The sequence below is a fragment of the Electrophorus electricus genome, chromosome 15 (assembly GCF_013358815.1).
Source record: "Electrophorus electricus isolate fEleEle1 chromosome 15, fEleEle1.pri, whole genome shotgun sequence".
NCBI lineage: Eukaryota > Metazoa > Chordata > Actinopteri > Gymnotiformes > Gymnotidae > Electrophorus > Electrophorus electricus.
The window spans coordinates 19,111,125-19,137,051 of NC_049549.1; the positions used below are offsets into that span (position 1 = coordinate 19,111,125).

Consider the following 25,927-nt stretch of genomic DNA (forward strand, 5'->3'; position numbering starts at 1 on the left):
TTTGTAGTGGGTTTGAAGTGTGGTTATAAATTGTTGCAACCCTTTTGTGGGGAAACTCCTATTGCGTATGCTATAACTTACACATCTGATACAAGTTACATAAAGCAGTTTGGTCTGTGGGTTTTGGTGGGGGCAACACAGGTTTGCTTTTGTAATGTTCCTCTCCCCCTTCAGCATGTGCCATGCATAGAGCCAGACATCTGCCTAAGGAAACTGGCAATGTGCACCTTCCTGAGATGTAACAATTCTGCCTGACCTTTTCAAACAGACGCTCATATTTTGCAGCGTGTAGTGTGATTGCACACTCCAGTCTCAGCAGAGGGAGAGAAGAGAGACTGAAATGGTATAAAGTGGTACTTGGAGATGATTGGGGAGTGAAGGGAGAGAGAGAAAGAGACACAAAGAAATAGAGACAGAGAGAGGGAGAGATAGAGAGAGAGAGAAAGAGAGGTGTTGGGCTGTATTATTGAGAGCCAGTGATGAGTGGGGTCTATAATTATTCTCAGACCTTTATCATGGCACATCTGTTGAAGCCTGTGGCTAATTGCACTGCTGTATTAACCTGTGTGTACTACACAAATCTAGTCCCATCCCCCTGCCCATGCACTTCCTGTCCTTGGTACTCAGCACAGTTGGCCACCCTGCTTCAAGCAGAGTACTTTTTAGTGCTAGAATTGACTCAGCAGTGGAGTCTAATCAGCAAGCATGTCATTTTCCAATTGATCCCCAACTTTAGAAAGTGGTAGTGGAGTTCACACCCTGTCCCATACACACTCAACCCTATACACACTACAACACATGAGCCATCTGGAATATTGGTGTATAAGATAGAGGGCAGCACTATTCCTCCTGCAGTATAGGGAGACACATGCCACAACAGCAGCCTTGGTGTGAGGGCTTAGGCCTAACTCTAACACTAACCCTAACCCTAACCCTAAATTCTAACCCTAACCCCAACCCCAACCTTAACGCCAAACCCTAACCCCAAACCCTAACCCCTGAACTTGGTTAAAGTGCATAGTCTCCTCCTACCTGTCACATGTCACTTTTCCCTCCCAGGCAGTTCTATGGTAATAACTTTTAATTCATAGTAGTGAAAACCGAACTGCCAATACTACTGTTAATACTAATGAACTGTTAACACTAACCCTTTTACTCCACTGTCAGCAAAGCCAATGGAGTTAGCTTTGTGCTTAATATATGGACTTTGCTTTAAACATACAAGGGCCAGACCTCATAGGTACAAACGTATTCATTAATGTTTTCACCTTTCTAGATTATCAAAGGAATAGTCTATTGTTTTTAATTTATATTTTTAATATCTCATGTCTGCTGAGCAGTTCTGTATTGATCTGTAGCTTCAGGCTGTCAAATCACAGTGAATGTCTCTTCTAATCCATTCTGGAGTCCCTACTGGGATAGAGACCCAACACAATAGGAAACCTTTGCTTCCTATCTGCCCTTTTAAGAATGACTGAATCCCACTGCCTCTCTGTGTCTGTACCTGCCTGGGTGGATGTCAGTGGGACAGAGACCTTTTGCCTCACATTACAGACAGAGGTATGGTGTTACACTACTGTCCCAGCATGGTTTTGTTTGGCAGTAATTAGACATTAGCTGCCACTTGCATGAAAAGATTGAGATGGTGGTTGAGAGCAGAATACTAAGCATTGGAATAAGAGATACTTATCATAGAGTGCAGTCCCTAAAAACTGAGAGGTGACACTATACTAGCTTACTTTCACACAAATCTTTTACCTAGTAAACCTTTACTAATGGACAGTCAATTTTGTCAAACAAAGTCATGACTATTATATAACAAATACATTTTATGAATTTTGCACAGAAGCAGCAGTTTAGCTAGCTAGTAGCTGACATCATGCCTAAATGCCACCACAGCTATCAAAGTCCACTATTGTAATGATATTGTAAAATAACATTCATTTAGTCACCAATCTCTTTTATTTCGTATTCCTCTTCATCAAATAAATCAAACCCCTCATGCTCAGTTTCCTTTGTCACTAATTTCCAAAATTGCTGCAACTTCAGCAGCTGTACGCTTGTTGCACAACATTTTAGCTGCTGGTTAGCTAGATGTCGATTAAACGAGGAAGGAAATGTTTCTGACATGAAAGGTAAATCCTTAGTGATTTTGTGAATGTTTATTGGTTAGTTTCACACAGATTGACAGACAAATTCATCATAGCCCTTCCTGCTAGCTGTGTGTGAATTTCACATGATTAGTTCTTGAACAACAGAAGTGCTAGAGATAATTGTAAAGGCTAGCCTTAGCCCTAACCCTAACCCCAACTCTAACCCTAGTCCTAACCCTAACTCTAGCTCTAGTTCTAAGCCTAAATTTTGTGCTTGTCCTAGGCTGGAGGCTGGAGCAGAACATGGCTGTTTTTAGAGTCCACGGAGCATCAGCAAGGAAGGAATCTGGTGCAGACATCAGACAGTCAGCAGTTGCCACAAAGCACTAAATATGATCCTTTTATTATTATAATGTTTTACTGTAATAATGAAACTAGGGAACTATGTCTAAAAATGTCTGTACTTTGTCAACGATTCAACCAGTGAATACCCTTGAAGTAAAGATAGCATTTTGATTTTTGAATCAATAGTTGTTGTATCATTTAAGTCTAATGTAATGGAATATAGAGACAAAAAACATGTCCAGGTATTTGTCATGTCACTGTCCAGGTATTTATGGACTGCACTGAAAGACTTCAGTGGGGCTGAAGTCCTTTGCTGTGTTGCCTCAGGCCATAAATATTTGGACACATCCATGAACCTGTATTAATGTGAAGCTCACATGTGCCAAATTATCAGAATGAGTTAAAAAGAGCATGAGTTTTAAACATAGATCACCTTTTTTAACTATATAGGGGTGAATCTAATGATAGTTACATGTATGTAATGTACTGTGGCTATATAATCATTCTGTGGTGCTCAGAAATATTTACTGAGATATGGTAAGCTGAACTGTGCAGTACCGCAGATAACCAGCTTTTCCAGTACTCTTTCTGAACTGTTACATAGCTGCTGTGCAGAGAAAAGTGTGTTTATCAACCATCCTCTCCTGAGACGGGAGGATTAGACTGCTCTCACAGTGGTGATGGACTCAATCAGGCATGGCCCACCATTACACAGGAGAGCTCTATGCACTGCTAGTCTCAATGCTTCCCTCCCTGTGCCCTCCCCACCCACACTACCCTCCATAGCCCCTCTCTCCCCTCCCCCACTCCCCTCCCCCACTCCCCTCCCTGTTCTCCCCACCCCTCACTACCCTCCATGCCCCCCACACCCCTACTACCCTCCCTGCCCCCTCACTCAACTCCCCCCACCCCCACTCAGCTCCCTGCCCCTCCCTGCCCGTACATCTCTCTCACTTTCCTAGCTGAACCATGGTCTTTTCTACTCCAAACTTTATAAATTGAACTCTTTTCAGTGGACATCTGCTTGCTGCAGCAGGCAAGATTATGGAATCTATATGGATATCCAGCATGAGACCTCACATCTGGGTCACAACTGTTTACGGTAGCCAGATGTTTAGCTTGGAGCTGTATGTGGGGCTGTGTTCATAAGCCATGAATTAATGGAAGATATTGCTGATTGCGGTGTGCTTTACCTGTGTGTGTGTGTGTGTGTGTGTGTGTGTGTGTGTGTTTGTCTCTGTGTCTGTCTGTGCATTCCGTCACTGACTGCAAAGGATCCTTGGCTGGTTACAAATCCTAAACAAATCACTAACATACTTAGAAGCAATTTAGGATCAATATACAAGTAGCATGGGAACTGTAGTGATGGTAACGGTTCTAGTAGTAGCAACCTTATAAGCATATCATGTCTGGCCTGATAATTCTAATCATACAATTTAGTGCACGATTAAGGGCCTGCATGACTGACATCTCACCTTTCTTCAGCAAGGCTTTTCCAGAATACTCTAATATCTTCCTTTGCATTTGGTGACCTTAATACCCCTCCTTTTCTGCCCTTGCTAGGATTACCAGCAAACAGCTATGCTGAAACCCAATCGAAAGGAAAATGGAGGTACTTAAATTCCATTATGATTCCACTCTAGTACCACGATGCCACACCTTCACCCACCTATTCCTGAAAGTGAAGATGTGATGTCGGTGTTGAATCGTCAGGTTTCATTCAGCAGTGTGCAGCCTAGAAGACTTCCCGATGCACCCTATCAAGCTCAGTGTCCTGGGAAAGCATTTTAGGTTATAGTTCACAGATCATGGAGCTGCATCTGTGTGCCTGGAGTCACTGTGTACAGAACAATGCACATGAAACATTGGCTATAGTGATTTTCTTTCTGTCCCACGGTTTGTGTGTAAAGGCAAAACAAGCAGCTAGAATCAATGTTGTGATTAGTCTTAATCATTAAACAGCCCACACTCACGGACTGAGTCATATCTTTGCTTATATTACACTAGTCTGCCTCTGACCTTACTTTGAAGTTGTGCACATGGTGCAGCTGAAATGTATGTAGGTCTCCTTTGCATTTAGATTCACAGTCACATTTTGCACTGCCATGGCACATCATAAGCTTTCTAGGCAGCCATGACATTTACAGTGCTGGAGAGTTATGGCGGTGTCACTCTGGTGCAGATGAGCGTGAGATCCTTGAGTTAATTCAGGGCAGCCTGATGCTTTTACAGGGTAAAGCAGGCTAATTTGCAAGTGGCTCTCAGTGTTACTTTAAAAAGCAAATCCATAAATATTAATTTTCACAGTTTTGGAAAGTATGTATTGCTCAGTGTGTTTACGGACATGAATATGGGGTTTTATTTTGGAGTTAATTAACTGACAAACATTACAATTTTCTAATTTGGAGTGGCTGAAACCTCTGTTTTCAGGAATTATTCAGTTGCTTAGGCCTGAATAAGGTAGAATAAAGTTGATCATAAATTTAAAAAGAACACACATCATGCATTCATTTGGAGTTTAAGATGCCTGTATGTAGTTGGTGTATCCATTGAGTTTAAAATGTTAATGGATACAGCCAAATATTTGAAATATTTGACATTAAATATATATCATATTTAATATGTGATGGATATATTTTTGAATATGTATTTTTAGTCTTATTTTTCCTGCCTGTCAAACTGATTCACAAATGCTCCAAGAGCTCATAGAAACTTGCAGTACATAGCAGTGTTTTCCAACTGTACTAGGCACTCCAAATTGTCTAAGAAAATCAGTAAAGTGTAATTATTTCATCATCAACAACAGCACATGTTTGTCTAGAACCTTTTTAAAACATGTTTATAAAGTATGTTACTTGACAAGCATACAGGTATAATAAGTAATTTAGAGTGATATTTAAAGAAGAATAGAAGTTCTGTTTGAATGAAAGCAATATTGAATTAAAGTTTGTTTAGCAAAGAGCTATTGGACATTATATAAATATATTCCCCACTCGCCCTCCTCCCATCAATCTCTTTTCTTCAATCTTGGGTCCTCTACCAGAGTCCTGGGATCTTGAAACTCCTACATAGAATCTTAACTGTTCCTGGGACAAAGACTGCACTTCTGGTTGGAGATCTTGAATGCTGTTCCTGGGATTTGCTGGAGCCATTCTCCCAGTTTGGGGGTTAGAGCCCCTAGCACCCCAATTACCACAGGAACCACTGTTGCCTTCATGTTCAACATCTTTTCCAGCTATTCTCCCTGCCCTTGGTATTTCTTTTCTTATTACTTGGTCCTGATGTTGCTATCAGTTGGGAATTTTACATCTATCACTTTGGCCCTCTTCTGCTGTTTTTCCTTCACTACTATGTCCGGTTGGTCATCCATTACCATCTTGTCAGTCTAGATTTGGAAATCCCATAGAATCTTAGCTCAGTCATTCTCCATCAACTTTGGAGGTGTATCCCACTTTGACCTCAGAATGTCGAGCCCATACTCAGCACAGATATTTCTGTATACTATGCCAGCCATCTTGGTTATGGCATTCCATATATGTTCTGCCTTCTAGCAACTTGCATCCTGCTATTATGTGCTGGATTGTCTCAGCGGCATCTTTGCACATCCTGCATCTGGGGTCCTGCCTGGTGTGGTAGATCCCAGCCTCCATTGTATTCAGCATTTGGTCCTGTGCTGCCATGATTAGTGCCTCCTTGCTGTTTTTCAATCCAGCCTTTTCTAGCCATTGGTAGGATATCTCCATATCAGCCGTTTGCACTATTTCTGGCTGTGCTACATCCATACAGGGGTTTATCTTCCCATGATTGCCCCTGTTCCTCCTCATTTCCATTCACCTCAGGTTTCTGCTGTCTGAGGTACTCACTAAGCACTTTGTCGTTTGGGAGCCATCATCCTAGTGTACTCCTGGTTCTTGTTTTTTCATCCTGGATAGTGGCTCTGATGCTCACTAGTCCATGGCCCCCCTACTTAAGCTTATTGTACAATCTCAGAGTGCTGGATTTGGGATGTAACCCTCCGTGCATTGTGAGCAGCTTTCTTGTCTCCTTAGATGTTAGTGGCTTCTATGTCCTCCTTAGGCCATTTTATTATTCTAGCAGGGAATTTGATGACTGGTGGAGCATAGGAGTCCCATTCAGCTGACATCTCAGGATGTGTCTCACTCTTTGTAGGTGTTTGTCTGTAGCTGCTTTCCTTCTGGCCTCTACCTGATTCCCATTTGCCTGTGGGATTCCAAGGTGCTTGTAGCTGCCCTCAACATCTGTTATGTTACTTTCTGGTAGTAAGATCCCCTCTAGCCACCTTCCCTCTCCTTGTAACCATCCGACCACACCTATCCAGTCCAAATGACATTCCAATGTCATTGCTGTATATCCTAGTGAGATGGATTAGTGAGTCAAGGTCTTGTTCACTTCTGGCATACAGCATGATGTCATGCATGTTATCCATGTAGCGATAGTGGCTGATGGATGCTCCATTCTGTAGCTGGGATCTGTACCCACTCTTGGTGATGATTTCATAGAGGAGGTTTAGACTTATGCAGAACAGCAGTGGGACAGTGGGATCTTTTTCGTAAATCCTGCGCATGATAGTGATTTGTGCTGTTGGTCTGAAGTTGGCCTCTAGGGTCATGTTCCACAGCCCACTGAGTTCTTGATGAAGGCTCTTGGAGTTCTGCTGATGTTATATAGTCTCAAGCCTTCCAGGATCCATGTGTGGGTCCTTGAATCATAAGCTTTCTTGTAGTTATTCTAGGTGGTGCTTAGGTCGGTCTGTCTGTTCTTACAGTCTCAAGTGATTTATCCACCAGTAGCTGGTGCTTGGCTTCTCTGGTGTTCTTGCCAATGCCTTTCTGGGCCCTGCTCATGTACTGAGCCATGTGCTTACTCATCTTAGCCACAATGATGCCTGACAGGGGCTTCCATGTTGTGCAGAGGCCGGTTATCAGCGGGTAGCTGGATGGAACTGCCCCTTTCAGGATCAGGACTGTCTGGCCTTCAGTTTACCATTCAGCGTGGATTCTATCTGTTAGCAGTTGGTTCATTTTTGCTGCCAGGCACTCATGGAGAGCAGATAGCTTCTTCAGCCAGTTGGCGTGGACATGTAAGGGCTTGGAGCTGTCCAGTTCTTCATATATATGTGTGTGTGTGTGTGTGTGTTGGTGTGTGTGTTTGAAGAACAGGTGCGTAACTGCAGTGTACTGTAGTAAGAGATGTAGAGAGATTCAAAATTTTGGACGGAGTTTCAAACAGAGGTCCTTCATCAGCTGTGCAAGCAAAGTGTTTCACTTTGAGAGAAAGGGATGTAGAGAGAGATATTTGTCTTTATGAATGTGCCACATCTTTGCCATCAATTCACAATTTATTCAGAGCACAAACAGTCTGGAGTCCCCATGGTCGCCTCTGCTAAAACTAGCCTGGCAACATTTCACTGCTGCTACATGTGAGAGCATTGTCACATGATCGTTTCGGCAATTGCTGCAGGCACAAAGTGTCACATCTGTGTGGGAGGGATGGCCAGCCGATGGAGGAATCTGAATCTACAAGATCTGTCATCACTTTGCATCATATCAGTGTAATTGAATATATATATATGTATGTGTGTGTGTGTGTGTGGTGTGTGTGTGTGTGTGTGTGTGTGTGTATTATAATCAGATGGGGAATTCTGGTGGTGATTTTAGATTTTGTCAGAGCATGAACACAAAACATTGTTTATGAGTTGATGGAGACCGATCTAGATGGAAAATTCAGTAATGCAGTCCACAAGGTTTAAAGCTAAATAAGCTCAATTTAGTGTTTATATGCCTTCAACATTAATAGAATATCTTTCTGTTTGTAGTAATATATTGTAAACTAGATTTTTAGCATTTTATTTTTATTTATTTTTGCAAAAGCCATCTTATATGAGCTATAAATTCAGATATTTAACCAAGCTCTCTTCACACACATACACGCACACACATATACACATACACATACACATACACACATATACAAACAATAAACTAACAAATATACATAAAGGTGGAATTTAGGCTGCTGTACGAGATTTACTCCATATCTTGGTCCTCCCAAGGTTACTTTAATCCTGCCCAGCGAGGTTTCAATACCACTGGTGCCTTGCTCATCAGGGATCTGGACCCGGACATTTGTAAAGTTGCTTTACGACAATGTGTTTTGTAAAATGTGCTACATAAATAAATTTGACGTGACTTGATTTGACAAATTTGACAGACTGGCAGGAAGATGACAGCATGCATCCCACCCTCCACACCAGGTATTTACCCTCCACACCTGGCTGTGTGTCAAACTATCAGGTGTTTTTTTCTTATTTTTATGGACTTTACCCACTAAGATGTTTTTGAGGTAGAGAAGAGGCAGGTTTTTTTTTTTACCAACCTCCTCTGTCTTTATTAGGGTTAGGTTTAATGTCACAGTTTTGTTTTCTTTAAGATTTAGGGAGAAGCCATGCTATTACTATTGTACTACTGTACCTGATATGTTGCTTGTTTGCTGTTTTCTCTGGTGGACTTTAAAGACTCCATCTGGAATTCAGAGGTTCTCTGCGGATATCAAAGTTTTTTTGACTGGGTGGTGATAGTAGTGGTTCGTTTCTATTGGCTGATCAAAGGAAAAGAGATGCAGTGATGGGAGTGTTTGAGTGCAGACAAGCTCTCGCACATCAGACTCACATAGGCATTCCTCAATACCTGACTAGTCTAGATCAACATTGAGAGCACCGAAGTGTTGTGAACATTTTCTGTGAAAAAGTGTGCAGTCACCTTCTTCTTCTTACTGCTTCCTGCTTCTGATTATAGACTCGTAGTACCTTTTTAGGGATCTGTAATGAAAGCAGATGTTCTGCACCATATCTTCGTACTTGTGTAGCCTTCTATATATGGGCATTTGCATATTAGCGTGCCTGGATCTTTCCGGGCACTTAGAAACTATGTGTTTTTGAATCTGAAAAGCAACTAGTGATTTCAAACTAACATTTGGCAGACTTTTTAATGCATGTAAAAAAAGAGCCAATATAAAAGGTATAGTTGGATGTGAGACTTGGTACTATGTATAAGTGGCATTTACATTGGTAATATGCATGAACTTGATGTGTTACGACCCTGTCTAGGCGGTGAGGTCGCAACAGCACTGTGAAAATACTGGCAGCAGGATAGTATGTGGAATGATTAAATCACTGGACTGAACTGGCAGACAAGGTGAAAATTTGTATATTTAAATTGTGAACACATATAACCTAAGCACAGCAAAGATTACAACCTCACAAATCACCACCAGTACAAGAATGAGCTTGGGCAAGCCACAGTCTTCTTCCTGCAGGGTCCTTATATAGGTCACAGCAATAACTCAAGGAAGGGCGGGGCCAGCAACAAGGTACACAGACAGTCCCAAATCCTGAACTGGACCAGGAGTGCACTGCAGCAGTCCAGGAGTGTAAAAGATGCCATTGAAATTCATGCATAAAAGCTTCACACCATAAACTTCCTCATTGCATAGAAAGCTTCTGTCCAGGAGCTGCAGGTCCGGGAGGTTTGGAGGTGTGGCTGAGTTCAGCTGCAGTGAATCTGGGAAGTCCGGAGGTGCTGAGCTCATAATTGCGGGCCAGTCAGGGGGGTCTGGAGGCATGGCTGCATTCACTGGTGACGGGTCCAGAGGCATGGCCACAGGAACAGATCTGGTATGAGACTCAGACAGAAGAACTGGCAGAGCAGCATCTGTCACGCCAGGAACAGGCTGACTAGTGTCTTTCATGCCAGAAACAGGAACCAGGTTGTGTGGCGTCCTTTATGCCAGGAGCAGGAACAGGAACTGGCTGGGTGGCTTGCAGGACAGCCACTGGTACAGGTGGAGTGACCCTAGCAGAACACACAGACACAGAACCAACTAGGCAGCTCCCAAGGCTCATCCGAGTTATAGGAAGCTCGTGGTTGCGCTTGAGAGCACACCAAGTACCATACCAAGGATTATCTGTGCATTCACTCTGCCTACTCATGTCTTGTGTGATCAAGAAGGGCAGAGTCATAGCGCTTACCTGGGGTCTCATCACAAAAACCGTCTTAAAGTGAAACTGCCTGCAATGTTTTTCATGAATGATGAGACGCCCTTGTACCCCCAGTACCAGGGGATTTGCTGTCTCTGTCTTGGTGGCACGTGGCAGGCTCAGACAGTGTAGAAACAGCCAGTGTTTTATCCCAGTGGAACAACCACATACCAGAGTCTCGCTCTCTCACTGCATCCTTAGAAGTCTGGTCATTCTGTAATGTGCAGCAAAGGGGAGGTGAATGAAAACAGTGAGAGGAGAGAGATTTATTATGGGCAAATCCAGAGTCATGATCATAATCACAGTACAGGGTCAGAGAGCCAACATGGAGAGTTTGGGAATATATAACAGCAGGGAACCAAACACATGGCACAAGAAAAGGAAAGCAGGCTACAACAAACACTAACACAAGAAGCTATATGAACAAACAACACAAGAGATCACTAAGGAGGCATGGACTAACAATGACCAACAACAAGACTGAACAAACTCAGCGTATATATACACATGTACACAAGTACAAATTGTCTGATGTCAGCCAGAGGAGTCTTGGTTCCTCTCCAGGTTTCTCCCTCATGTTCTAGGGAGTTTTTCCTTGCCACTGTCACCTTGGTTTGCTCACTGGGGGCTTGGACTCGGATATGTGTAAAGCTGCTTTGTGACAATGGTTGTTCAAAAAAGTGCTATATAAAAATTTGACTTTGACTTTGAAGTACAAATGAAAACTAACAGATGAAAACAATGAAGCAAGGCGGGGGCGGAGCAACAAGGGGCGTAACTAACAGAATGAAAACAAAAGAGCACATGGAAAAGAAACCAAGAAGAAGACAAGGACATAAAAAGAGTTGCCATGAAGAAAGGACACTGGGAGGGGCCAGTCATGACAAGGTTTAGTAAGATGTGAGAGACTTGATACTATGTATAAGTGGCATTATCATTGGTAATATAAAATATGCATGAACTTGTTGCCACTGAAATTCAGCCTCACACAATAAACTTGCTCATTGCACAGAAAGCTTCTATTTGGATGCTGGGGAGATAATCCATCTCAAGAATAAACAGAACCAGTGGAGAATTTTATGGGCAAAAATATATAGGTTTCAAGTGCCCATTCTACACACAGTGATAGGAGACTATAACACGCTCTGTGCAGGAGAGCAGGCATATGGAAGGGGTGATAGGAAAAAAGACCCTCCAGAGAGGACCACTGCTGTGTTCAGGTTAGTCTGCTATATGACTCCCCAGAGAGATAGGAGATGAAGTGCTGACTCTGTGGGATAGACTTTTCATGAGCATTACAACATGAAGCATGAAGAGAGAAAGCAAACACATGCAGGCATGAGTGATCCCGACATTGCCATGTTGAAGAGAATCTTCTCTCTAGATGCACTACTGAAAATATGATGCATAGTAACAACATATTATTTTCTGCCATGAACCCGTAAGAGTGAAAGTTGCATGATTTACATGGAGTTTATGCATATTCCTATGGTGGTATTAATAGAAAATTTAAATGAGGAAAAACATTACAAAACCAAGCAGTTTTTGCAAGCTGTTGAATACTAAGTAGTATTAATTCATTCTTATATTCTTGTTGACCCCTACGCATTCTATATTCTATCCATTTTCATATCCAATTAGTAAGCTGAAGTAACATCTCAGATCCCAGGAAGCTCTATGTGCAGTTCTCACAGTGGTACACTCTGAGGCTGATGCTATCAGTGGTACCCTGTGCAGTGCTCACAGTGGTACACTCTGAGGCTGATGCTATCAGTGGCCCCCTGTGCAGTGCTCACAGTGGTACACTCTGAGGCTGATGCTATCAGTGGCCCCCTGTGCAGTGCTCACAGTGGTACACTCTGAGGCTGATGCTATCAGTGGCCCCCTGTGCAGTGCTCACAGTGGTACACTCTGAGGCTGATGCTATCAGCGGCCCCCTGTGCAGTGCTCACAGTGGTACACTCTGAGACTGATGCTATCAGTGGTCCCCTGTGCATTGTTTCGATGAGCTCTGTCTTCAAATTTTCTAATCTTTCACCTAACACTAACTTGGTCATTAGGGTTAATTCTCTTCCAGTGGAATTCTCCTTGGATATTTATTCTTGAATTATTATTGACTATATTCACATTTTTACAGGAGACAAAAAGCCCCTTTGCATAAAAACTTACAGCTAGTGTTCATACAAGTTTTCATACAAACAATGTGACAATGGCATTTATTTGTTGTTTTGGATACATGAACTCTGTAAAATATATCAGTGTAAAGACATGCAGGCAAAAAGGAGGTAAATACTAACCTGTTTCTCCCCTGGAAGAGATGACATCACACTACTGAAAATACAGGGTATGTCCTTCAGGGTATGGATTTATGGAAAGACATTTACAGTGCATAAGGCTCCCATAAACTATTTGTAAGGGTGATATCACAGTGTGTGCAACAAAGACTCGTAAAAATACAGTTGAGTACACTTATTTAAGTATTGCATCTAATTTATGTGGATGTCACAGTTAGGCAAGACATGCGAGAGGAAATTGAATCTCACGTGTATTAGCCAGTTAATTTGGTGTGAAGGTGAAATCAGAAATAGGAACAGCAAAGATAAGCACAGTACTTGCACGTTGTCACACATGAAGTTTTTTTTTTCTGCTGGCATTCAGAGGGGGCCATCTGTCACTAGTACTTTCAACTGAGTCTTCGCCTTCTCATTTACCACCACTGTCACATTCTGGATCCAGTTAACATGCTCAGACAGAGTGAAGACACAGCCTTGTCCAATACATGGCTGTGTCCAGCTCACATCTGCATCCAGATCAGTGGGGCAGGGGTTAAGGTACTCGACTCAGAATTGGAAAGTTGCCACTGTTGGGCCCCTGAGCAACACCCTTAACCCTCAACTGCTTAAAGTGTACTAAGTCATAATTGTAATTGTCTGGAATGTGTCCAGCACACAGCCATATCTATAGTTTCAGGAAACACACACATCCAGCAGCAATGCCTACTTACTGTCTACTCAGGCTATTTCTTTGAAGGGGTTGTTAGTGAAAGGAGGTATGAATCTAAGGTCTTTAAATAATTTCAGTGCACTGGTCAAAAATTAAAGGACTCTGGATTGCTATGGGTTTGTTACCATGGTAACTATTATGGTGGCAAATAACCCCTGACCCAGTTATCCATAAACTAAGATCCATTACTCTCAGGAAATTTCATGAGGATCAAGAGACTTGATTTAAGCCTCCTCTAGAGTGATACATGTTAATCCAACAACAAGAGCAAAACTACCCTGCATTCTCCTCAACAAGCTAACTAAAATGTTTAATTTGCTAACCTTAGTTTGCTAGTATTCTTGTAATGGCTCAATTCATAACGTTGCCAGTATATTTTAGCGATTATAATGGTTAAGATCCAGGGCTGGAAACCTTCACTGTGAGGCAGCTACACTGTTACCCACTGCTCTACACTACACTACTCTACACTAAACTACACTACACTACACTACACTACTCTACACTGCACTACTCTACACTACTCTACACTACACTATTCTGGAACCCCCCATTTCTGAAATATTTTAAGATCACAAACCCACATTTCTACTTTTGCACAATAAAAAGGAGACAGACCTTTAAACGTTGATTTTAGCAAACACCAAGAGCTACTCAGATAAACGGTTGTCACTTTCGACTAATTATTCTAGCTCAGGAGTGGTGTGGGAGTGTCAGGGGTGCAGTAGTGTGCAGACAGTGATGGTGAGACATCATGTTACTGTACTCTAGAAAAGGACCAGCTCAAACCCTGTGTTTCTACTGGCTCTGAATCCTGCTATGTAAGTACAACAAATATCAATCTGCTCATTAAATGAAGTGGAAAGCCCTTAAGCACATTTCTGGCTGTGCCACTTGTTGACAACTATTTAGTTTGAAAGAAAAATGGATTGCAGGGATAACATAATTGCCTTCACTTGTCTGTGTTTTTCTGAGGACAGTAAAACAACAAGACAGTATGCCAATTATTGAACCATTCAAAGATCAAAACAATATATGTTTATTGATTTTCTGTCTATGGTTGGTGCCTGCATGTAACTTTTCATGACTGTTAGGGAATATGGAAATGGAATTTTAAACAAGCCTTTTTAAAAATATTTTTAAATTTGTGTCACTACATAACTTCTGTCTCATAACTTCTATTTTCTTCCATGCCCCTCCTCTCAACCCACCTACCAGCACTCCGCTGACATCTGACCACTAACACCACCCACACACATTCACTTCCCAGTAGTCAGCATGGCTATGAATATGTCAGTATCTTACAAATATCAGTATCTTGTCATTTCATTGTGGGTGTTTCTGAGGTGTTTATCTGCTGTTTTGACCCCTGGGATTCTCTGTATGAACTTTGTACATTTCAGATGCTCCCCTGTCAGATTTGGCAGTATTCTCTCTGTTGTTGTGTACTGATCCTGCCTGCTATTTTTGATTTTGACTCTGTATTTCTGCTGCACCCAGTCAAATTATATTTTATACAGACACCTCCTATATGCTATACTGGCATTTCTGTATCACCATACTTTTGAGGATCATGAGACAGAAGGAGCTGATTCATTCTGTGGAGTATGATTTGATTTCATAATAACTCAGCAATGATATACTATTACAATTTAAAGCACAGAGTGGTGCACTCAGTTGTATACCTATTTACATTGATGACTCTGGAACAACATCTCATAAGGTGATTGTATTCTTCAGCTCCATTGCTTTAGAGGAGTTTAGGATGCTATGCAATATAATGCATGAATTCTCCAGTACTAAAATCCAGCAAGTTTCGACTATACCACATTTCACATCTACATTTACCCTATATATCTGAGCCTGAAAACAGATTACAATGCACAATGCATTCAGATTGGACTTTAAAATCCCTGTTAATGAGTCCCATGTATAGGACACTGTTGGAAGATTGTATCCACAGCGTGGATATCCACAGCGTGCGGTGCGGTCAGTTGGCAAAAAGCTGCCGAATGACAATGTAAGAGCAGTTCTGTCTGTCCCAACACATCCAACTCTGTAACTCAATAATCAGGCATGAGTTTCAATCAACGGGAGATTCTTGGTCTTTCTTACAAGGCATTAGTAGGATCCATAAATTAAGACTTTTTCTGAATACAACCTAAAAGTATTAGTAACAGTGTCCCATTATTTAGTCTGTGGCATTTGTTTTGAAATACATTTTAGAAACAATGCAGAGATGCATGCCAGGTACCATTGAATAATATTTACAGTTTTGAATAAAGTAGTAAAAAGTTTTGAATACATTTCCATCCACATTTCTTACAATATTTACAAATCTTAACAAATGAACTTTAAGAAAAGTAACTTCCTTTAGTCTAATCCATATGGTGCATTAGGTTTGCTTTTTATAAAATTTTTTCATTTTACTGCTACTTAAAACCCAAGTCAGTGTGCAGTATGTAGGTGGGCTGCTAGGTCGTTTACACTTCAACCTCACAGACTGAGTCACAGTAGTGGGTGACTGTCAGTCTACTGCAGTCAGTAATCACAGGTGCATTCACTGCTATGAGAGCACCTCAAGTGATTCAAGCTCACAAGCTCACTCATAGCGAGCAAAGACAAGGAAATTGACAAATGTATCTAAGTATATATATATATATATATATACTTGTACCAAACCTGTACCAAACCTAATAAACCCGATAAACACTGCTGCGACTGAAAAATGTGTACCAGCTAGACACCCACAAACAAGTCTCTACCAAGCCACTGCCACACCATTACCATTCCATTACCATGCCACTACCATTCCATTACCATGCCACTATCAGGTCATTACCATATCACTGCCATGTCATTACCATATCATTATTACATGTCACTATCATGTTATTACTATGTCATTACCATGTAACTGCCATGTCACTATCATTCCATTACCATGTCACTGCATGTCATTATCATGTCACTGCCATGTCATTGCCATGTCATTACCATGTGACTATCATGTCACTACCATGTCATTATCATGTCACTACCATGTCACTACCATGCTTGAGAGCTAAGCATAGGAACACAGGGTCACAGCATGCTACACTCCTTAAACATAGCTGAGAACAATGGTGCAAGGAGCAAAAACTGGAATAATAACTACATACATACTGTACATTTTCAAAATTACTGGTGAAGATGACAATGCAAATAATTCTGAAGTTCATGTACCAGATAAGTCACGTTCACATATGCTGATGGAATGGTAGATTTTAATGTTTTGTGTCATGATAAAAACTAAAATATAGACTAAGACACAAATGGCTATAATTACATAGACTTCACTGCAAAATAACATAGTATTGACTAGCTTCAAATTTTCCTGTCATTAATATGCATGTAACCAGAGCTAACACTTGTTTTGCATTTAGAATTATGATTCTATGTCATCTTATGTAGGTCTGCTTAGAGTCGGTTACTCCAAGACAGTTCAACAGTATATCTATCTACAAGTACAAACATTACCAATCAACATTTCAGCACAGCTATGTGGACAACCTTAGAAGAACCCAAAGCAAAGGCTTCTGCTCAAAGGATAGCTTTCGCTAGCTAACTAGCTTTGGTTAGGGTTAGGGTTAGCTAACATACACTCTACCCTACACTCTTCTCTACACCCTACCCTACACTCTACCCTACACTCTACCCTACACCCTTCTCTACACTCTTCTCTACACCCTACACCCTACCGTACACCCTAACCTACACCCTTCTCTACACCCTACACTCTATAATAAATCCATCATTTACAGGACTTTGGAATAGCATTCACACTACAGACTTTGTATATGTAGATAAGGTTGTCATAAGAGCAAGATTAACCTAATTAGGAAAAAACAAATGTAACTTTAAGCAGCGTTAGCCTCTATAAAAGCTGGGCTCATAGTCATATAGTATGACCTATTTACATTCACAAATAGCAATAATTTCATACTCTTATGAGCTAAGTCATCCTAACCCTCCGATATCACCCTAGGGATATAAAGCACTACCTCATGATGAGATACTTTCCTGGAAGGAGTGGGGGATTTAATTTACAACAAGTGAGTGAAATTGGAGAATTGAGAATACCAGGCTAATGAAAAGAGAAGTTCTAATGATGGGGAAAGAATTGTAAAAAAAGACAATTGGAAGCAAATAGAAATGTGTTGTCCTATATGAACTTCCCAGATTTAATTCATTTTCTTTCTTTTTTTTCACTTTCACCCTACTTGGATTTATATCTGTAGTGATAAGGCCTATGCCAAAACAACAACAAAAATGTAATTACTATGACATCAATAACAACAACAAAAATAATATGACATAGTGGAGCTTCGCGGGTCTTGTTAGAAACAGGAAGAAGGCATTTGCTAGAATTCTGCTTACAAATCCTGAAGCATGGCTTTATGGTGTTGGTTTTAACTTAGCTTTGGCCATATGTTTTCTTGGTAATTGCAAGGTTTTATTCCTGCTTAGCATGCCTTGTTCATCTCTACTGGTCTGTTCATTTGCAAAGAAGTGTCCACTTTCTTATTGTTCTCACACTGACACTTTATTAAAACAGATTTGGAGATTGTTCAGCTCTGATGTGGTTGAATGCTGTTGTGGGCATTTTAGTGCCAAAGGCGATACCAAGGTTAAAATAAAAGCTATTTAACACCACAGAGGAAAAACTAATTGCTCTTTTCATACATGGAGCATGCACAGAGGGGATAAGCCTTGGTGTAGGTCATGTCTCATGCAGGACAGTACTGCCTCCCCCAGTTAAGCTTTCAAGTGTCTTTTGTAGTTATGTAATAGCAAACATTAAAATAATGGTCAACAAATTTAGCTGAATCTAATTCATCAAATTAAGTGTCCTTTTGAAACTCTTACTACTGTGTAATGCTTGGGAAGATAAAAAATAAAATAAATGTACACTGCAAAATAATTAAAACAATTATTTGTAATGCTATTAACATTTTAAATTGCAATGTACAGATATTTTTATTTACTATTTTTACAGCTAATGTGCATGTAAACCAAAACATCATTGACTTTTCTGCCAAAGACCTGTCAGTGACTGGCTGTGACTGTCAGCGACTGGCTGTGACTGTCAGTGATTGGCTGTGACTGTCAGTGATTGGCTGTGACTGTCAGCGACTGGCTGTGACTGTCAGTGACTGGCTGTGACAGACTACTTCTCCCTCCCACAGAAAGTAAAATAATACATCCGTAACAAGCCTCTCAGCAGAAGCACACTGTGCTGTGCTCAGTTTTACTCTGAGCTACACCTGGTGTAAGTGGCACAGTGACTGAACAGAGGCTAGGGTTTCTAGAAAAACTCTACTTCCGTTGAGAGATACACATGCATGCATGTGCGCACACACATACACATATGCACAGGTATGTACACTCATATGCACAAAACACTCAAATAATCTGTCCTATTTTCTTTCTTCATCACCCAAAAGGAGGAAAATGAAAAGAGTTATTAGGTTGGCAGAAAGTCATTGAGACCTCGGTGTAGTTTTTCCTGTTACATGCTGAGACTACTACACTTGTTTTCTTGTCTAGCCTAGTGACTGAAGTTCACACTGCACTAAGACAGTGGCATAAGTACCAAACACTGCCACCATAGAACATTAACCTTAACCCTAACCCTTACTCTAAGCCTTGTCAGTATGTCCTCAATATTGTAAATTCAAAATAATTCACACAATTCAATTCATAAGGAAAGTTATGATTGGTTAAGGCTGGATCCAAGGCAAACTTAGAGGTTATTTTTTTCATTAATTTGGAATCCTATAAAATCAATCTCACTTCTTATGATTTCTATGATGTTTTATGTGATTATTTTTGTTTTGTAGCTATGAGACTAAAGAAACAGACGGTGAGATTGATATGTACAAAATGCAGGCCAATGAAAGACTTTTATGTGAGTTCTCAATCGATTTTGGGATGGATTGGATTACAGTTCCACCCTAGTGCCTTGTCTTTCCCTGCTGTCTGAGCTCTCCAAAGGTCCGGTGGATTGTCTCCTTGGAATAACCATGGCTGAAGGGAGTGCGGGCAAACAGTCTGTCCAATTCCAGAGAACTGACAGACAAGTCAGTTTGGAGTAAAAATAACAGTAAAACAAAGACTGCCTCAGAGCATAAAAGCAACCAAGCAAATCAATGAAGAAAAATAATGTTTTATTTTCAGTAGGAGAAAACCAAGAAAATGTCTGGAGTGGAACCATGTGCCTGGAAGTCAGGTTGGGATGTTCTTTGAATGAATCTGTGTATGTTTTGTGTTTTGGGACAGACATTCTACCTTTTTGCCTGAAGTGAATGACTAGGCAAAGTCTTCCTGGTCACCCCTACGGTGGTACTGCTACATTCTGCACTGCCACCAGGAGACACAACCACTTATCGGCTTTTCAACCCTTCACATGAAATCACCACAGAAGGAACATGTTTATTTTCTCCCTGCAGTACAGAGGATTTTTATTTATTGATATATTTTTATTTTGTTTTGTTTTTATGAAGAACATTTAACAATCACTGTGTGGTAAAGAATAGAGCTCTAACACACAAAGACCCAGGCAGTCGGGCAAACAGGGTACTAAATAAATATAGAGCACATAATTATCTATGTGGAGAGGGAGTTCAGTTATGCCTGGTTGCAGTTTGACTAAGATAGCACAAGTTGGCCAATTACTGTCATGGACTACTTTTGTGGGTGTTCCAGAGGTGCATTTTGCAACAAATAAACAAACAAACAAACCTAAAAGTAATAACACTGATTATCAGTATAAGCAGAGGATGCTGATGTTGCTTCAACATCAGAATCATCTTAGACTGAAATGTGCTAAACACTTGTTTAGGACTTCGCTTTAAAGTTCCTTTCTCATACAATAAAGTAGACTGACAGTTACATTCCAGGTTTATGGTAATTTAGTTATCATGTGTTGGTTTTTTTTACTGTTTTTTTTTATTATTATTTATTTTTTAAAAAAAACATTGGTAACCTGCAAGGACAGACGGGATCCTCTCTCTGGTCCATAATCACACTTGATCCTCTCTCTGGTCTATAATCACACTGGTTCTTCTCTCTGGTCTGTAATCACACTGGATCCTCTCTCTGGTCTGTAATCACACTGGATCCTCTCTCTGGTCTGTAATCACACTGGGTCCTCTCTGTGGTCTACAGTCAAGATTTTATTCAAAGGCTCTGTGCACACCAATTCGAATCCTTCCCACTTTTCCTGTATAGTTTCATTATTAGTGGCTAACACTCTTCACTACTGGTTACTGGTATGGACTGGAGTGTTGAGAGGAATATTAACTAATGATGTATCCTGAAAATTAATCACCATGTGCACCGCAAGGGCGGTGAGACAGAGAATTGAATATTTTATATGACCACTAAGAGGCATTATACGCAGTTTTCCTGTTTACATTTTTTTTTACCTAGATATTCAGTATATTTAACAAGTATACATTTTTATGGTAGTCTGTCTCTCTCATTCACTCTCTCTCTCTCTCTCTCTCTCTCTCTCTCTCTCTCTCTCTCTCTTACACACACACACACACACACACACACTCAAATGACACAGGTAAACTTCACTCTCTCCTCCCCTAACTCTTGTGTCAACTGATTCAAGTCTCTAATGAAGTAGTTTGAAGATAGAGCTGAATCTTCTCAGAACACTTAGTGGAGAGTGAACTCCAGAAATGCAGCAGCACACAGCGTCCCCAGCCTGGCCCTCCTGCGTGGGTGGGCACGACTTGCCTCTGAATATCAAAGTCAAGCTGGGATCATTACCGCTGCTTAATGCGCTCTCTGTTACACTCACTCTGCCCTCACTTAGACTCCCTCTGAGAAACTCAAGGACCATGTTCACTAGCCAATTACTGCTTACTCCCATCATTACATGATGCACATTTCCATTTGTCCACTTTATGACATAATGGAATTTTATATCATATTCTGCAAAGCATGCATTAATTCTGATGAAATTCCTGATGATCCCACATGCTGGCAGTTGAGTGCACAGGTTACAATCTTCACTGGACTAAACTAAATATTTTACATGTTGCAGTAACCATGATAAATTAGGTTACTTCTTTGTCCAAAGAAAATCAAGTCACACATACCTCTGATCTTTAACTAGGGAAAAAAACTAAAATAAAATGTAAAAAGTGAGGAAGCTCTGTTTCAAACCTTCAGTATCTGTCATGTATGTGGCCAATGATACATGCCTGCTACCCTATTGGCTGCAGCTCTTTGCTTCTTTGTCTTTAGCTGTTCATCAGAACAAAGAAGGTAGCACAGCTGTGCAGAGGCCATGGCGCAGACCAGGCTGCACGATCTACAAAGAAAGTCCTGTTCAGCTTCAGGCAGCTGGGCTCATGATCATGACCTCACATGCTAACACAGACTTGAATGTACACTCCTGGGCAGATGATGGGCTAAACCCAAAATTAAATGGAGTGGTCCTGACAACCAATCATTAGGCAGAAAAATTAACAAGAACTAAAAACAACAATGATGAGACCTGTGCCCCGTTTGCTTGTCACTGTTGGTGGGAAAGCTGTGTACCAAGACCGCAAAATTGCAAGTATTAGTGGAATATTAAAATCTTTAAATATTTAAATTCAGACTTAGGATTACATTGCCCTTTTGCGTATTACATTTTCATTTCCACTTTGGCACTGATATGCTTCCATAAGGCACAGGGAAACCCACTTATATTATTGCATCTCAAGAAAAGCACGAAAATATTTAAGTGTTAAAATTCTAACTAACTCATGTCTGGGTGTAATTGCAATTTACAATTTGCAATGCAATTTTGGCTGTGGCCCATTTACTTTGCTCAGGAGTTAGCATGGGCAGTGCAGTGTATAGTCGGGTTGAGGTAGTCAGAACCAGGGCCTCACTGGGACTCTGCATCAGGCTTTATGAGAGAGTGTGGCATTGTTAGACTGCAATTCTATTAAGTCAGCACACAAAGTGCTGTGGTTATTAAAAAGATATATGTATGATATGTATGATATAGTTGTGCATATGATTAATATCAGTGTTGGACATAAACAAATATATACATGTTTTAATATATACACATTTTAAACAGAAAACACATGCAGATTTTATACAGGGAACAAAATGCAAAAACTAATTATTTCGTATGAATCATCATAAATCTACATACTTTTTTTCTTGCTTAGCTTCTGTCCCAGAAATGGGTATTAATGTCTAAATTAATGTCTAAATTAATGTCTAAGTTAATGTCTAAATTACATAGTTGAAATGGAGCAGACGGTAAAGTTGAGAGAGACAGAGATTGGTCAAAACATTAAAGCCAGTAATTACAGTAAAATAATTTTTCATAATTACAGTAAAAATTACAGCCACTAATGGGTCATAATCCAAATCTGTACCAAATTAAAATAGTATTACTTTGTTTATTTTGTTTGTTTTCTTTGTTTCTAAGGTGAATGAGAGCATTTTTAAAATGACTCCAGACTGTTTTCTGTCTGCATATGGATTTTGTCAGGTAGAAATACAAATAAGATCAGGTCCTCTGAGAGTACTGTGGCATCGGCATGGAAGTCGTACCAGAATATGCCATTTCTGTTCGAAAAATAGCTCTTTTATTCAATAGCTTAGTCTTTAAAAAGACTCACAGAACAAGCAGAAAAGGGAAGAGAAACTAACAGGGAAAATGGAGGGGGGGGGGAAGACAGACACACGCAAGGAGTGGAACACATTTATAAACCAAACAACACTACATTAAGAACATTCAACTTAAAAATATTATAAAATATATAAAATACTTAAAATATTCAGATTAAACCAAACAAGTCAGCGAAGAGGTGTATAACATTCTCTCATTGGCTCCATTCCCAAAGGCTGCCACAACACACACACTCACATACACGTGCACACATATGCACATGCACCCACACACACACACCACACACACAAACACATACACATGCACACACACACGTACACACACACACACACACACACACACACACACACACACACACACACACACACACACACACACACACACACACACACACACACACACACACACACACATACATGCACACACACTCTAAATACCAACAGGCACATTCCATGCTATATTAAAGATGCATGGTGTTGGGCTAGTTTAGGAGTCATTACGGATTTTGTACATTGCTCTATGGCCATGGTCACTTCTCAATGTGCAAATAAAAGGCTGCAATGAAGAACTACTATGATTACTATACAGGACATTACAGGAAATGACAGGATATGGCAGAACCCAAAAAAGCTGACCAGTTAAGAAGTGATTTAAAAAAAAAACTCTGGAATATCTGAAACAGCTACATTGACTTTTCTGAAACAAAAATCGATACACTGGTTCCCAGATTATCAAGAGGTGGTGGTCAGAATATCAAATGTATGTGAAACTTCTAGAACAGATTGTAAGTCCCCTTTCCTTTGTTCAGAATAATTCCCCAGCTCTTGGAACTCACATTTTTCCTGGTTTTGTCTTTTACCCCAGAGTCCCTGTACAGACAGTAAGAGCCACATTGCCAGGGTTATGCTAATGTCTCTCCCTTTCTTTCTCCACAGGTGGATGGAGCTCCACCCCCAGCAGGGCAGTGCCTTACCTGTGCTCTCCTCCTTCTGCGCACCTCTGCACTTTTCAGTCAGCCTGCACACCCACATGTAGCTGCCTGGGTCTCCATCTTCACAACACATGAGTTTTTCCAGCCAATCCACATTGAGGTAGGTGTGCCTGTACTGTAATGTTGATGTAGTCAGCTATAATGAGATTGTCACTGATGTCTGGATTCAGCAACACCCACCCTCATCTCTGAACTTCACTGTGGTGTTGCTATCCACGCACGGCAGTCATCTGTAAATTCAGGCTAGATGGCACTGTAACAAACGTAATGCATAAATTGAGCTGCTGGGTGTGGGACGACTGATGCTACATATGGTGAAATGGAAGCTGTCAAATTTATTCAGTGAGAAATGAGAATGAAAGGTTGCTGAAAAGTGTTAGCTGATATTTTGACCATCTGTCTGACTTCCAACTTCTACACAAGCACTATTTCTTAAATATTAAAAGATTTTATTAATGCTTTAATAAATTAGGACACTACTCAAGGAAAGAGTTTTGTGTGAAACAAGAACAAGCAATGGGAAACCTCATGAATGAGTCATATTTGGTTTGACTCACAGGATGATTTTAGGCAAATGTAAAAATATTTAAAATATTTTTAAAAAAGCAAAAGTTAAGATGTATAAGAAATGTATATATGTAAATACTGACCTGTAAATATGTGAATATTAAACTGGATTTATATTCTCTAAGTATATATTAAGTAAGTTTATAACTCTAAGTGGATTTAATGTAAACCTGTTACATTTTTTAAAGCATATTTTTGGTTTCTCTTTGGTTTTGCATGGTTTTACATGAAGCCTCAAAAGCTGTGCTAACTATGCTCTTATCCTCAGCCAAAAAAAAACATTCCTTGCTATTTGTGTTATATAATGTGAAAGGAACATGTAATTATTCCCTTCACTGGCCTGCTGCTATGAGATTATTCTTGCAGTAAGGTGTTACGAAGCTGGTTCTGTCCAGGTAAGGTCACAGTGATGGTTAGTGGCTAACTTCTCCTGTCAGAAAAAAATAGCTAGAGCCAAGAATTCTGTAGTGTCTTGTGGAAAACTGACCTGACACAACCTACCAATATCTTCCATGAAGTAATGTGAGGTGAAAGCTCCATTAACTCCTCAAAGAACCAGATTCTGCAGAGCTGATTGCACAGAGCCTGTGGGTTATTGTCCCAGCCCAAAGAGTTTCAGAACTGTAGAAGTTACATCAGACTTAGAAGAGGTCAGAAAAGCTTGAGATAGATTGATGTGAATAGTTTTCTTGTACCTCTACAAAGATTGTAAAGGCAATTTTCAAGAACAGCTTTATGAAGTACTGACTTTAATGATGCTCAGTTGTTTTTGATATGGTGATCACATTCTGAGGGCATAAGTCTGACCCCCAAATAGATTTAAAAAAAAAAAAAAAAGCTTAATTTAAAAATCTTCCCTACAAAGATAGCTGAAAAAGACAACAGATTTTAAGGATAATTCATAGCAGGTCTAATGTTTTTGCTGTTCTGGAAGCAGTGATGGGTAGAGGAATGGGAGGATAATGGTGGGTAGTTGAATCCTTCCCCATCTCACGTTACATCTGACAAGAACTTGCCAGAACTCATGAGTCTTATTAACACAGTCAGCTGGCATAGAGCAGTGGGCTGTTTGAGGTCACCCATGCTATGCAGCTACCACTGAGCATTTCACACATACACACACACACATGACAGAGCGTCTCTGCGGAGGAGGAGAGATGACGATGCTAGTGGCA

General features: G+C 40.5%; 1 protein-coding gene across 3 annotated transcripts in view; it reads left to right on the forward strand.

The window, feature by feature from the left end:
* zgc:172282 (leucine-rich repeat and fibronectin type III domain-containing protein 1-like protein) overlaps positions 1-25,927 on the forward strand; it is a 146,252-nt gene that overhangs the window by 64,223 nt on the left and 56,102 nt on the right. For all 3 annotated transcript variants that reach the window (XM_035534147.1, XM_035534146.1, XM_027017558.2), the window contains one exon: positions 24,130-24,285. The gene's annotated coding sequence lies outside the window, so the exon portion shown is untranslated. The remainder of the gene's footprint in view (positions 1-24,129; positions 24,286-25,927) is intronic.